The 15,481-nt window shown below is 30.0% G+C and overlaps 1 protein-coding gene across 9 annotated transcripts in view; it reads right to left on the bottom strand.

The window, feature by feature from the left end:
* LOC143198035 (serine/threonine-protein phosphatase 4 regulatory subunit 1) overlaps positions 1–15,481 on the bottom strand; it is a 179,687-nt gene that overhangs the window by 10,983 nt on the left and 153,223 nt on the right. The window lies entirely within an intron of this gene.

Genomic DNA, 15,481 nt, shown 5'->3' on the forward strand with positions numbered 1-15,481 from the left:
ATACAATTTCATATGGATGGGACTGATGCTTTTTGTTTGGTTTCAGATCATTAAATTATTAAAAATATAAATCGATTAAAAAAATAGACAGAAGAAGATTGAAGAATTCAGTATACACTTTTGTGCTACTTTTTTTGCAGCTTTAATTTGTAACTAGTTTTGATTCCAAAAATATTATAGTAGCCCATAGAAACAATTTCATAAAACTAAAATATTAAATAGCTTAAAATTATCATTGCTTCTGTTCAATTTTATTGAATACTACAGCAGATTTGATTCTCAAAGTTAAATGTTTCTGTTCCTTTAAAAAAAAGACAAGTAGAATCGGAACTTGGGCTGCTCACCTATATGTGATATACTAGAAATAAACTAAACATATACTAGAAAAAATAAAGATTAGTAGTGTAAAACAATTTAGCACATAAAACAAATCCATAAAGTTAAAAATACAAATAGAGGATATTTTTATTTTCTTCCAAGGTTCATAAAATATTACGGCAAAATGAGTCTTAACTCTTCCGAATTACTTTCAAAATATATGGTACGTACTTTAATAAATGGAACTCTTTTAAGTAAAACAAACTAAGAATACTAATATCTTTATTGATAATGATCTCAGTTCATTAATCTTCTACCAAAACACTCTAACTGAAGAAATATTTATGTGTATGGTAATATTTATCCCATATAAAAGTCAATAAAACGTAAAAACATTTAAGGATAAAAACGAATTAATGCCCAAACATGTTTATTGAAATTTATTATATTATAAACAAAATTTCATATTCTGAAAACATTATGTACTATATTTCACTGAGTATTAGTATCCGCGAGATGTGTATACAAAATAAACTAATTTTTTCTACTAAAGCCAAAAGTCTCATTTGACCTTATTAAAACAAAAAGCTTGATGTAATGTTTTCAAACATATACGAATTAAGACATTCATTCGTCAAGTTTCTTGTCGCTGTATATTAAAATCTCTAGTTTTGTAAATGAATAAGTGTTTACCCCCATTATGAAATTGTTCCATTTACTTTGAAACGTATCTTATATATTAGGCTTATATGTTTGCTCTTATGTCATAATAGATATTAGTTATGCCAACATATGTTACTTTTTACTCTTTTTATAAAGTTTATGGCGTTTTCACCCCAGAGGTAACCATTGCAGCTGCGTATAAACAAAACATGAATCTCGAAAGAATTTTCTTACAGTTAATCACACTAAAATACTAAATTTGCAATATACATGAATTAAACCTCATTTAAAATGTTTTGGATTCGTTAAGAAACTCAACTTTTGATGATTCCATCCATTTTTATTGTTACAAAAAGTAAAAAGACACACCAACAACAACCAACAATCAAATATTGAATGAATGTCGTATATCTTTCCATGTAGTTGGAGTTGTATCAGTACCTTTTTAGTATTAAAAGAATTATTCCTGAAACAACCTAATTTCATTCCACATATTAAAACAGAGAAATATACTCAAGAACTTTAAGGGAACAAGTCCCAATGTAGTAGTTTTTGTTTTTTGACATCCCTGTCAAAATGTTCATGAGTCTTTTTAGCAAAAAATCTACAGTTTAAAATTAAGTAAATAGTTCTATACTAGAAAACATAATGACATCGTTTTATTAACATCAGTTATAATAACACTAATATACATACACCCCAAATCTTTTTCACATTATTGCTGAAAGTTCATGTTAATTAAAAAACCTGGTTATAAAATAACAATATCCTTAAAATTATCAAAAAAATTATTAAATATTTTCATCATAAATGAACTTTCAGTAAATATATCCATGCGTAAAAAATAGGAATCGACAAAAATACTAAATACAGTATCTTCAACACCCGATAACATTCCGTCTTATCTTTAATTGTCAATAAGAGAATATCCAAATTATACCTAAAAGACAGATGGAAGGCATATAGAAAAAGGCGCTTCTGTAATTTATATTTACCAAATAACTATGAATAAAGTCCTTAGATATATTCTACATTACCACTTAGAAGGGTAAATGATTTTTGGTAGTTTTTCAACGCATGGACTATTTAAGATGTATTCAAAGTTTGGCTTCAGTCTATTTATCTTTTTCTCTATAATTATAGACAATAGCTGTAATGATGCTGCATTAAGAGTAAATAAGGCACGACTTACGAAAAGTTTAATTACATTTAATTCAAAAAAAATTGGTCAAACTTAGTATTACAAAACTAAAGTACGGTAGTCAACTTCTTATGAACATGTTTCATTAATAAAAACTTGGTAAGTATTAATGTTAATGGTATTTTAGAAGCGTTGACTTCGATATAGTTTACTCAAGTTAATCAATGGAAGAGACATTGGGGCTAGTTTCCACAATAAAGGTTTATGAATTTAAATAAAAACATGGTTGACAATCTTAAACTATAGAAAATAACTATTTAACTAGTTCTAAAACAAATATAATTTACTATGTTAAAATACATCGAGATATAAGAAACTGTAATAGTTAAAAATAAAAACCATTCAGTCACCATAATTTTACAGTTATTAAACGAGTGAAGTGATGTTCAGAGTCTAAAAACTACATTTTGAAATTATCTAGAACATGTATTGGATGATGAGAAGAAAGTATTCATTACTGATGAAATCAAATCAGAACTCTAATTAGGAAGTACAAAGACATGCTCTCCGGGAAAACTAAACTGTATTAGAGAACCAAAGTTGCCAACAAAAACTCAACTTAAACAGTTTTTGCTTAAGTTTTTAATGACAGGCTTCCTCTTAATTTATATTGTAAGGGTAATAATGAAAAATAAAAAACTAACAAAAGCTTAGTAATAACAGCTTCAATTTTATTTGACATGTACCAGTGATACCATATAAACGATTTAAGACCAATATAATATACCTTCGAAGAATATATAACTGAATATGACTTGAACAATACAAAATTATAAATTATAATAACTTGGGTAAAAAACAATTCGCTTATCTAAAGAAACAATAATTATGATGAAGCACAAACTCAACAAAATTCAGACAACTAAGGCAATAACGAAAATAAACAGAATAATTAATTCTAATATAAATATATATATATATATATATATATATATATATATATATATATATATATATATATATATATATATATATATATATATATATATGTATATACATAAACTGACGTAAACTTTCTAAGAACCTCAATGTTATTCATACATATTTTGACTACCGCGAAAACACCATTCAAATGATGACATCACATTATACTTTTGTCCATGGAGAAGAAAACAATTCCTCAAATATATAATATAAATATAAAACCAAAGATTAATTTTTATATTTTGCTACTGTAAAAATGGATTAATTGAATATTGCTTTTGTCTAATGTTAATGTGGAACATTTTTGTGCTTTACTTTGCAGCTTGTTAACAGATTTTAAATTCCAGCCAAGGAAAAGCATTCCAACTGTTAATGATGATCTGAGATACAAGAAGTAGCAATTTTAATAAGACAAAGTAACCGGAGCGAGTTTGTGAATTAAGGTCTGAGTCATAGAAATAGTAAATGACTATGAGATATGAGTTGAGATGTAAACGTTCACAGGCGAAGATGTTGTGAAGGCGGAATATATAATTGTTTCAAATAGAAGTTATAAGAATCTTTACAGCTTCATATACCTGTTGATTGCAAAATGTATATATTTACTGAGATCAGGTTAGTATGTAGTCCTTTGGCATATAGAGCGGTTAAAATTTTGTGTAACATATTGATACATCTATTATGGATATATGGGAGTATTGCAGTATTGTCCTCACCTCGGCTATATTCATCAGATAATTATCCATATTCTTTAAGCAGCAGTTAGTAAACAATTTACGAAATTTTCGGGTTATAAACAGTTATTTAAAAAATTCATTAAAACACAATATTTAATAAAAATGGTAAGATATTGAGTAAAATAATACAATTTTTGGAATTAATAAAATTAATATATTAATAACTATTATTAATTATAAAAAAACGAAAAGCAAGTTTAATAATTCTGTAAAAAATTTATTATTTTTCAATTTTCTGGTAACAAAAAGATAAAAATAGCGGAAATATAACTTTAAAACGAATATAGTTCTAAAATACAACAAGCAACAATACATTAAATTAATCAAAACAATTTAACTTAGAACACATAATGTCGTTTCCTAGATCATTTTAAATAATAAATGGAAAAATTCAGAGTGAAATAATTAATCAGATATAAAAATAATAAAGAATACTTTTATGTATCAATAATGTTCAAATTGATATTACACCAAAAAGGAAACATAATGAGAACATTAGACACACTAATAATACATAATTTTAATAACTAACTTTAGTTGCCCTTTTAGAAAAAATTATGAAATTTATATAAATGTTCAGTTACTTTTCCTTTATTAATCTATTATAATTATATTAGTTTTGTCAACTAAATTGTATAAAAAAAATTGATATACCAGCGAAAAAGTAGATATTTATCCAAAAATAACTGCGTGGAAAAAAAATGAGCAAAAACGAAATATTATAATTTAGTAATTAATGTTTCAAATCAAACTTTAAAAGTGAAACAACTAAAATCAATGCGTAAAACTAATTAAACCTTTTAATTTATCTTTAATTGGAAATCAAACATTAGAATATTTAGAATGCATTAGAATATGCCTCAATAATGTTATTGACCTGGATCTCAACTTCTTGACATCTACTGGATATATAATAAGAAAGTTATTTTGCCTTTTTCAGACAAACAAAATAAGATGAACTCACAAGGAAATAATTAGTATTCACCACTAAAGAACATGGAAAATATTAATTATAGACAGTTATAACTATTGTAATAATGTGGATGAGACCTAATCCAAATTATATATAACTCAAGATGAAGAAATAATTAAATATGAAATGATAATGATATAATCTTCCCTAGTAACATATTGAGAAATATACAAATTATTCATTGAAATAGACACGGTAGATTTACGACTTGTTTATCCATAAATAATCATAATGATAGAAAAACAAACAATTCCATGAGTAAATAACAATCAAAACGTTGCAGTTATTTACCACGTAAAACATGTGAGAACAGATGGGTGGTCGACCCAAACTAGTGAGAACTTTTAGTCAAAACCCGGTATGGGCCTAGAACAGGGGCCGTTTTTTCTTTCGGTATTTTTGTAGATCCCTTTTCCGGTTGGTCTTGGCGTTTGCTTATGCGCCGGCTAGAGAGAAAATGCGATGCCTTTTGGAGCGACGCTCTTGAACCCAGACTATAACAGAGATGCATGCACCTAAGTGCAATGGCTTTTGTGTCTGTCCTTGTCCTTTGCGTTGGTGCCAGCGCCTCGTCCCGCTTCAAGGCATTTATCATGTTGGTCGTGACGCACCCTCGACGACCGTGAGCCTTCGACGGGGTGTTGGGACGGGGGTGCGTGTCGCGTGGGAAAAAGTCCGTTCAAGACGCCGTATAGGCCGCGGGGGTGAAGCTCGGTCGGGGCGGGATACGGTGATCCGGCAACAGCGACGATACGGACTTTTAATGTGTGTGTGTATGAGAGAGAGTGTGCGTGTATGTATAAACCGGTGGAGGAATGCGGGTCTCAGACAGAATCACAACAACATAGAACAGTCAACAACCTCTCCCGTTCTTTTTACGCTAATACACAAACTCGAACATGCCAGTGGCGTAGGCAATGCCAAAGGGCCTTCGTGCGCATTCTTGTCTTGATTTTAAATAGCCTTAGCGATAATATTGTTTGACTGAAAATTATTATTCTCGGTGATTTACCTCTATAAAATATGGGGCCAAATATCGACAAACCAAATACCTACCACAACTTATTCATTGCAACCAAGAACAAACACACATAATATCCACACAAGAAATTAGAAAAAGGCCACAAAAATAACCCGAATAAAGTTCGATCAATGGAAATCACTACGTAAAATTATTCTCGTCAGTAGTTACAAAAATTGTTAGTGTAGAGCGTAGACAATATATTGAGAAATAACACATATACGCAATTTATCGCTATAAATTGCTAAAGGGCAGCCAATCTTAAATATAAAAATAGCTAGTTACTTTTAAAAAATTTTGTAATGTGTGCTAAAAGCATTAAGGCTTAAAATGGAATGTAATTTATGCTAAAATATATATCAGCTGTAAGAAAAAAGTTAATAACTATACTTTTGGGACTTGATAAGTTTGAAATTCTTCTTTTTGATAATTACGATTATTTTGAGAAGTCTATTTGTATTTTGAAAAGTAATTTGTCTTTTGACAACATCAAGAACTAGTGCAATGATCTAAGATACTGGAAAAAAACGGGTGAGGCATTAAAAAAAAATGTTTCAGATAGAGTGCTATTGTAGGTTCCAACGTTTAAAAAATGGATTTTGGTGGATAATATTTTGAAAGTTCTAGGGAATAATTCCCGATCCCAAATTCCGAAACATTAAAGGCAACACCATTATTAAAGGTTTAAAATAAGATTTAACTAATTTGAGTGCATTGTGCTGTTATAACTGTCACCATATCGCAATAGAACATATCATTCATCAACAAAATTTGAAGAAAAAATAGGTTATGTCGAATGTGGCAACGAATGATCGCGTGATGTCAAAACCGTACCAATGTCAGCTCGTAATACCAACCGAAACGGCGTGTGTACTGTTGCTAAGCAATATAGTGCTAGATCAACAACCTGCGACAAAACTAGGAGTGAAAACATAGTGGGCCAGCAGGATACGAACTACACAGATAGATTCTTAAAAAAAACGGCTAAATGACAAAACGGAATCCGTATAAACAAACGTTTCATTATTATAATCACGTATCAAATAACATAAGTTAATCATATAACATTCAGGTAAACATTTTGACGGTGTCTCATAAATATTAATACGTTTTGGCGGGCGCCATTTTCGTGTCAATCATATCCTGCTAAATATTTTCAATCGAAAGCCATTAATGACATTAGGGATGATTCGATGCCATTTGAGTGATGTCTCATTAAAAAAATTATAGCTACTTATTGACAACAAATAGGTTCGATTTTTTTATATACTAGATATATTTGTTTATATGAACATATAATGCCTACATAAGCTCTCAAAAAAGTACGCCGGTTTTAGTTAAACAATGTAGGCTTAATAATAAAAGAAAACGAATGAGGCTTCCGAATATGACCACCATATTTATGTAAACCTTCTGAATTATGACAGCTTACCATTGATTGATGAAATACAGTTCGAGAAATATCAGAAGAAAAAAATGATGGAGGATTTAATATCAAAACAAAACTATCAATAGGAATATTTGGGGTGCTTGATTAGGGACCAGAGGACTTGTACGCTGTTAGTCCGCTCGTCCCGGAACGCTAACTGAAATTCCTCCATTACTTTCATCAAAAATTGTCTCACGACCACGTCTCGTTGGGAGGTATTCGTAATGTTGTCCTGCAAGAGCCGTACGCTGGTCCGCGGAATACCGGGAATTCCCCAGTGCGATGACCCCGCGAACGCACCTGTTCAAGCGTCGCCGCCACTGCACCGTCCGTGCTGCCCTCGCCTACGTCACTGCCCACCACGGATTAAACCACCCTCGATTCATAAATGTTTACAGAAGCAAACAGTTTCTCCTTATAAATATTCTATGCGCCACATCCTGTATCCCAACAATAGTTATTTGTCATCTTTTAGGTTATGTACATGATATAAAAATTACGCCCATTCGTTATATCAGAAATGAAAAATTATTAAACAAAATAAGTGGATATAATCTAATTATAATTCGCTAATTTCGATTATATTTAACAAATTCAATGCACATATAGGACATATTTTACCACAATCGATATATTTCGATTATATAACTCCTAATTGAAAAACTCCAAATAACCAAATAAAATTATTATAAAACAATACATCACCTAATTTTCTGCTTTTTTTTCTGATTATTACATTTCGGTTTAGAAACTTCAACTGTTTCGATTGCATTGTACTGCTATAACTGTAAAAATATCATAATAAAGCACTTCATTCACTAAAGAACGAAATAAATGACATGCCATACATTTTGCATTCTAGCGTTATTTGTTAGTTTTAGGTTATGCACCTAAAACAAAGATGTTTATTTATATATCTTAAAAATTAAAAATATCATGATTAAATTGTGTATCTAACATCTAAAAGAATAATAAAATATCAACAAACTGGTAAACCGTGAGTGATATTTTATTTAATATATTCCACGTGCCATTTGGCTTATTAAATATACAATAAATGTTGATTCGTATATATATATATAACCATTATATATATATATATATATATATATATATATATATATATATATATATATGGCAAAAAAACATAAGAAAATAACAATAATTAATCTAATAAACAAGATTATCCGGTAAAAATTAGTAATTAAATTAAATAAGTACTATTAAGTACTACTATATAACCGTTTCCGTAGTCAAATATAAATATTTATGTTACGTATTTAGTAAAATATTAAACGCAATATAATAATATAAAATAACATTTATTCATAAATGTTATAAATAAGAAAATATTATGAAGGAATAGGAAAACTGAATTAAATTTTAATGAAATTCTTAGGTTTTAGTGGTTATAAATATTAATTCAATAATAACAAAAAATCTGAATACGTCGGGACACACAAACATTTAAGATAAGATATAAAAACTATCCGACAAATGGCTTTATATACATCCAAAATAGTATTCTATTGATTCTAATTTTAGGTTATGTACATATAAAATTAACCGTAAGAGTTAATTAAAATCAATAAACCTACTATAAATTCACAACCCCTTATAACTATATTCACTATTTAACATTTAAATAACAAATTGCCCGCAAATAAACAAGCACTTTCTGTAAATGGCGGTTAAAGTTCTGTTTACACTGTAGGTGACGTTCTCATTCTGATATCCGAATATCTTTTTTGTAAAACAAACATTATTTATTGAAATAACTATTTACTAAAAGTTAATATATACTTTTACAAATTAACGTCATAAATAACAAAATATTTAGAAATAAAAATTGGCATTAATTTATAATTTTAGGTTATGTACGTACATTTGAAAATACTGATGTTTAAAAATAATTTCTATTTTCATAATTTACTAGTCATTTTTGAAAAGGATCCATAATTTATATTTTTCAAATTTAATTATTATTAAAATAAAATATTAATATTAATTAATTTCCCCATAAAAATGGTAACAATATAACCGTTTAGAAATCAGCTAGAAGCAAAGCAAACAGAATAACAAAATAACACAAAACTTATGTGTTAGATGTTGAAAAAAATGTGCTAAAATGGTAACTCAAGTACAGACAGCGTAGAAAATAAAAGAAGCTTGTAGCCCAAAAACTTGTTGAAAAAGCATCATAAGGTCTAGATTATGCGATTGAGATTTTTTTCATTGGGTATTTATTGACAAATAAATGTTTCAATATTTTAGCTAGGTAAATCATTTTCCAACACTAAATATTTTCGATACAATTGGCTCATCTGATAGAGAAAACAAGATATATAACCTCCAAATATTAGCGATTTTGTAAAATCATAATAATTTTCTTTTTTCTACAGGAATTTTTGGTCAGTTTCAGCAAAATTTTATTTTATATTTATTAATTAAACTTAGAAACATATAGTAATGTTCTAAGCGTGGTGTCTGATATAACTTTTTTCCAAAAATTAGTAGAGGCTGAAGCATTTCTTCAAAAAAGGTGTATGTATGCTGCCATAAAACATAATAAATATCTATTTATTATTAAAAAAACAGGGGACTTTCAGTAATAATTAAATGGTATGATTTGATAGATGTTAATTTATTCTACCGTCAATAACCTCAAATCCATACATGTTCCGTTCCGGCAAAATAACAGCGTTATAAACAATATTCTGAAAATGTGGAGTTGCATTGAGGAAATGCATCGTTTGCTGGTAGATATTTACAGTCAGCATGTTCCAATCATAAGAACTTGTGAAACGTGATATAGACAATTCAATTGTGGTGACCTTAATATTTAAGATAATGTCCTGGTAGGTTGAAAACGATCGAACATGGGGAATTGCAGGAATTAATGGATAAAGACCAACTAAAAACTCAAAAACAATTTGCAGAAAAAAAATAGAAATGCCTTAACAGAAGAAAATACAGACACCTCGGACTTCTACGAGAAATTAATTTACTCCACAGAATCTAAAAAAAAATAGCAGAAAAGTTGAATGTAAGCTATTACGAGCGATGGGAAGATGGGTGCCACCTGAATAGATGGCAGGCAATTTAAAAATAGAAAAATCATAGCGAAATACTAATTCAAAGGTATAAAAAGAAGTCACTTCTGTATTGAGTAATCTGTAAGCTGGCGTATCGACTGAAAAGCCAAATTACTTTGGTCGCAAGGTCATGCCATGTGTGTGGTGGGTTCGGGTTAGTGTCGTATAATATGAACTGTTGAAACCTGGAGAAATAGTTAACATTGATTACTGGCAACAATAAATAATCAATTTGCACTAAGCATTGATGGAAAAACGCCCACAATACGTTCATGATATTTATGATTAATTTGCCACCTCATATATCAAAACTAACCAAAGAAGCTTTATAATCACTTGGATAGGAGGATTAATCGCATCTGCAGCACTCTCCACATTTGGCTCCATCCGACTACCAGCTCTTTACATCACTTCGAAGAAGCTAAAGAATGACTCGACGAATGGTTTAGTTCAAAAGAGAAACTATCCTTTAGGAATTGCATCAATAAATTGCCTAAGAGATGGGAAAAATGTATAGAATCAAATGGCCAATACTTTAATTACTTTTTTTTATATAATTTTAACAATCCAATGTAAATCAATGTACAAGAAACTAACAATAACGGTAGGTTGTAATACCGGATTTGTAATTTGCTGTCAGCGAAGAAAAAAACCTTCCTTCAGCCGGACAACAAATCGAATGGGGAAGTTCAGTTTTAATAGAGGCCCTTAAATGAGGAAAGCTCGATAATCTTAATAACATCCCCGGCAAAGTTTCGTTTCTTATTTCGCTCTTCGAATGGATGTCGTCGTCGTCCGCTGTCACCCATCGGAAATCGACTTGGAATTCGATTTGGGGAATGTTTGGTGTCGGTGGTTGCGCCCGCAGGTCGTCGAACCCTCCTCCCCCACGCCGCTCTCCTCGTTCACGACGACAACGACGACGGATTCGTAAATTTCACCGGGTCGGAAAATCGATAGCGGCCAGCCGATGGTGGAAACGGGTCAGCGGGAGCGGTCGGGAATTGTTTTCGGGGGACGGAGGGACGGCGGCGGCGTCGGCCGACTGACTCTACCGAGATTCTTCCGACACCATCACGCCGGTACAATCGTCATGGGGAATAGGGATGACTCGATATCAGGCAAAAAATATATTCTTTATCTAATGGTACAATGGTAATGGTCTAAAGGTGTCTAAGACATTTTCTTATCAGTCTCAAAAAGTTTCAAATCAATCGTATAACAGTTCAGGAGAGATGGGCCAACAAAATTTGATACACTTATTTAAAAATATATATATATAGCGCCCTATTATGAATTATATAATCGAAATATATCGATTATAGAGATATTGTGGTTTACAATGGATTATGGCATTCAATAAAGAGTGAAACAATATTGTCATCAAAGAAAAGAAAATAATATGGCATCAAAAATAGTTAATACATTTTTCGAAAATTAATTGAAGAATTACATTTAGCCTGATATCAATGTTCGGATCTATAAATGGTGATAAGATATATGTACATTTCTCTTATTCATATAAATAATAATAACTATATTTATTTTCGCTTATTACTCGAAATATATTTTTCTAGATAATTTGATATAAATTGATTATGACTTTAAATGAAGGAAGAAGTAATAATCTCATTGTGGAAAAGAAAACAAATTATGGCATTAAAAATAGATAAATAAAAAATAATATAAAATAAAATAGAAAGTAATACAATAAATACGTTTTCTTTTAGCTAATCAAAATTTGCCGAAAATATAATTTAATTGAGAAATTACATTTGGCATCATACAATGTTTGGAACTATCAATAGTATATATGTATCTCCCTCTTATGCGCATAAATAATTGCAAAATTTCAATCGCCATTTATTAAAAGCCAGTACTTAAAAAACTCGATTATAAATTATATAATCGAAATATATTAGTGCTCTAGATATTTGAAATTAAATGGATTATGGCATTAATTAAGAGTGAAAAAATATAATCAACTCGAAATGAATGGGTTCGACGCGACAATGAAAAAGCTGAATTGTTCGCATAATACTTAGCTAACATTTTTCGGCCTAATGATATAGAATCTACCATGGATACATCCCCTATTTATCAACCCGATGTAGATCTAAATCTAATTTCTCCACTGGAAGTTGCCACTGAAATTGATAACCTGAATCCTAAAAAGGCACCTGGTATAGATGACATTTCACCTGGATTATTGAAAGAACTGCCACGAAAAGCAATCATCATGGTGACATATAATTAATGTCTGTTTAAAGTTGCACAAATAATTATGCTCAAAAAACATGACAAACCTGCAGAACAAGTCGAATCTTACAGGCCTATTTCGCTACTACCTGCAATATCAAAGCTATCTGAGAAGCTGATATATTCCTGGATGTGTCACAAGCTTTTGATCGGGTTTGGCATTTGGGATTAATCTGTAAGATGAGCAAATTGTTACCGCGTAACTAGTGTCAATTGCTGGAGTCATATTTATTCGGAAGAAAATTTAGTGTATCGCACGAAATGGCGTTCTCGACATTTAAAAATATCTCGGCTGGAGTTCCACAAGGTAGCGTCTTAGGACCTCTCCTGTATCTGCTTTATACTGCTGACATTCCAACAACAAAAGAAACACTTCTTGGAACCTTTGCTGATGACACAGTTATTATGGCAAAAGATATATCTCTTCCTAGGGAAATAGAAAAAGTGCAAGTGGCAGTCAACAAAATCTACAAATGGACAAAAGATTGGAAAATTCAACTTAATAGCTCCAAATCTGTCCACGTTAATTTTGCATTAAGGCGAAATAATAAAAACTTAATTATATCACTCAATGGATGCCCGATTCCTCAAGCAGAATCAGCAAAATACCTTGGAATCCATCTTGACGGTAGATTAAATTGGAAGCATCACGTTAGACAAAAAGCAAAACACATTAGAACCAAAATAAAACAACTATACTGGTTAGTCGGAAGATACTCTCAACTTGATCTAAAATCAAAGAGGTTGACCTATAATACAATTATAAAGCCAATTTGGACCTATGGGGTGCAAATATGGGGTTGCACTAAAAATTCAAATCAGTTAGTCATACAGCGCTGTCAAAACCAGATTCTTCGATTGATTACTGCACGATGACCTGGAAATCAAATCGATTTGTGAAGTTGTGCAGGATTTCGCCTTGAAACACGAAAGAAGATTACTAAATCATTCTAATGTGGAAGCAATACAACTGCTGGACAGCGGGCAGGATGTCAGGAGATTGAAACGAACAAAACCATATGAACTTGTGTGAACATTTAGTGTGTATTATTAGTGTAAACTATAGCTATAAGTTAATAATTAATAAATAATTATAATTTTATAATTGAGGAATACATACTGATGATATAATCCAAGTACATAGGAAAAGTAGTAATAAATTAATTGTAAAATAAGATTGTACTAAGAGTATCTAATAAAGATGTTATAAAAAAAATATAATCAACAAGAAAAAGGCAAAAAAGCACATCATTAAAAAGCGACAGTTAAAATGAAATATAAAATAAATACGCTTTCTTTTAGCTAATGAAAATATACTGATAATATAATTTATTTCAGAAATTACATTTGGCATCAATTAATGATGGTAACATTTATGTATCTTTTTTCTTATTCCAATAAAAAATTAATCATTAATTGATAATAAACAAATTCTAAACAAATATTAATCACAATAGAAACGTTTAAAAAACAGGTAATAGTACAAAGTGATCTGATTTATATCTGATATTTTAAATATATTCACTATTAAATTAAATAATTGTTAATTCCGTTATGAAGTGAATTTTTAGATTGATAGAGAGATTCTGAGAAAACTATTTTGATTTACAATCTATTAATGCGAAATATGTAACAATATAATATATAGATATAAAATAGAACAGTGTTTGATATTACACGTTGCATTTCAATATAGTGGAATAATCCTTTGATAAATTAAAAAGATTGCTTCGATTATATTGCTGCCTATATTCAGGTCCATTAAAATCACTATTTTACAAAAATAATGCAATTAAAAACGTGTTAGAAAATTATCAACAAAAAGAAAAAATTAAGAAAAAATATATTTATAAATTTTTTGTGGTTGCTGACCAAATTACTGAATAAGTTTTATAAAACATTGCTCCATCATATTTACTATAACTATTTATTTCATTTAGCTTCGAAAACTATTAGTTTATTAAAGGTTTTTAAAAAAAAGGTAATTTCATCATTCGCACTAATTAAATAAAATATTAATAAAAAAATATGAGTGAATAAATGAATCAATACGTATTTAATTTGACATTAATCAAAATATTGGTGCCAAATAATCATGTATATTTTACTTGCCATTACTAGAATCAAATTAAGTAGTAGTGTCACAGTGTACTTACCAAATACTTTAAAAAACTATTAATTTAATTCATGCTACCAGTGAAACCGGTTTCAATATTTATGAAATGAAGAAAATGTTACTTCAATTTAAATTCGTGTTTAGCATAGGGCGGCTTTAGTGTTCAATTAATATCATTTCTTAATAAAACATCTATTTTTGTGTCACAATGTCATGTCGCATATTCCTAACAAATAATTATGAATGACCAATTTATTAATTAAATTACCAAGTTTAAATTTGTTTTAAAATGTGTATAACATGTTCATCGATATTAATTAAAATTTTGATATCAAATAAGTATGGATATTATGCAGAAGCAAATAATCATTAGACGAAAAGAAATGCGAAGAATAATCATGGACAGTGCATGACCCGCTCCTATTTTTCAAGCATATCATGATAAACGGGCATGTTTTGTCGTTTTATTAGGTCGCCATCATTCCAAACCGGGACGCCCCGGTCCTAGAATCTATTTAAAACGGAGAAAAAACGGGTCACGCCCATTAACACGTTGTCTGATATGAAGAAAGTATCTCCCGCATTTTCTCCACTTCTTTTTCTGGCCGTACGTCTGAAATGTTAATTAAAAACGGCTCTTCGGGACTAACAACGCCGTATTGGCGCACGTAAATCGAACATTCTAACGGTCAACAATCGACTAGACGAGTCCTAATCAGTATACAGGATGTGAGCGGGGCACAGG

The sequence above is a fragment of the Rhynchophorus ferrugineus genome, unplaced genomic scaffold, assembly GCF_030347505.1.
Source record: "Rhynchophorus ferrugineus isolate W39M unplaced genomic scaffold, kcgeb_rfMv2 rfM6, whole genome shotgun sequence".
Lineage (NCBI taxonomy): Eukaryota > Metazoa > Arthropoda > Insecta > Coleoptera > Curculionidae > Rhynchophorus > Rhynchophorus ferrugineus.